Source organism: Mus pahari, chromosome 10 (genome assembly GCF_900095145.1).
Source record: "Mus pahari chromosome 10, PAHARI_EIJ_v1.1, whole genome shotgun sequence".
NCBI classification, from domain to species: Eukaryota; Metazoa; Chordata; class Mammalia; order Rodentia; family Muridae; genus Mus; species Mus pahari.
Window position 1 is genome coordinate 99,362,984 of NC_034599.1, and position 1,344 is coordinate 99,364,327.

General features: G+C 47.8%; 1 protein-coding gene across 1 annotated transcript in view; it reads left to right on the forward strand.

The window, feature by feature from the left end:
- Wdr82 (WD repeat domain 82) overlaps positions 1 to 1,338 on the forward strand; it is a 19,577-nt gene extending 18,239 nt beyond the window's left edge. The window contains exon 10 of the mRNA XM_021207302.2: positions 86 to 1,338. The gene's annotated coding sequence lies outside the window, so the exon portion shown is untranslated. The remainder of the gene's footprint in view (positions 1 to 85) is intronic.
- Positions 1,339 to 1,344: the final 6 nt, after the last annotated feature.

The window sequence follows — 1,344 nt, forward strand, 5'->3', positions numbered from 1 at the left end:
GGCCTTCTGGTTGCCCACCATTGATGACTGATCCTGACGCTGCTGGGCTATGTACAGTGAGGGCGGCCAACAGGAAAAGCCAGAGGTGACTGAGATGACAGTGGGATTGATCGATCATTTGACTGGGCCTGGAGAACATCTTTCCACATGGCCTTCCCAGGGATGTGCTGTCCATCCACTCTAATGAATTACTTTGCTGAGCACCTTCAAAAGGACTCCTGGTGCTGCAGACTCAGTTGGCACTCAGCCTTTCCAGCTCTCACTGCGCCAAGCTCTTCGGAGTGTGACTAGACTTACGATTAGGTTACCGTGGGGCTCTTGAACCCCTTCAATTTTGAATGTACTTGCTGCTGAGGAGCCAGTGAAGTCCCCACTTTCTGCACATCCTTCTCACCCCAGAAATGCATGGGAAGCCGCGGTTTTGAGATGCTAGGGCAGCTCAGCACTCCTTGCCCTCACCCTGCATGTCTTGTTACTGGGTCTCCCTGTGTAATTCATTGTGGCATTTTTCCACAACCATCATGTTTCTTAGGTGCCAAACATTTACAAAAATAATCTTCATAAACCTTGGGGTCAAAGAAAGAGACAGGTACAGAAGGACCTTGTTTGTCAGGAGGCTATATGGTATTCTTGNATAGGTGGGTGGGGCAGATCTTGGGCTTAGATGTTGGCTAACAAAGGGCCCAAGAGTCTGAAAGGGAGGGAAGGGGGTAGCAGGTAAATTCTGAGAGCTGAGAGGCTTAGCAGCCTGGTGCAGTTCCCCCATGAAGACAATCCCACAGTCTTTTGTGGGGGGTCCTACANAGCTTGGCTTGTACAAAAGCAAGCAGTAGTTTATTTTTGTACCTGAGTCACATCACGTTCTCCTGAGGGCCAGTATTGTGGAACGAGTCTGAGTTGTTTACACTGATGCCTTCCTTCCCTGCCCACCACAAATTGTGTACATAGTCNGCAGATGAAACCCCTCTTGTCCAGCTCCTACCCAAGAGCTGGCTCTAGGCCTGTGTTATATGTTATATTTAGCCTTTTTATATATGACCCTTGATCTGTTTGTATTTGAACACTGTGTGTATCCACTTTAATACATTTGTGCAGACATGCACATTACATACATGTATATGCCTGTCTCATCTAGATTATCAAGGGTTCAGCAGGAGAGGGAANNTTACAGCTGAGAATGACTCTGTGGATAGTGTATGCCACAACTGTTATTCTTCTCTGTTAACCTTAGGGATACAACGTGAAGCAGAGCTTCTAGTGTTTGCTGTTTCATGGCAGCTAAGTGGGGGCCTTGGGTGAATCCCTTGTGCTCTTTAAGCCACACTTTGGGGCCCTCTCTACAGT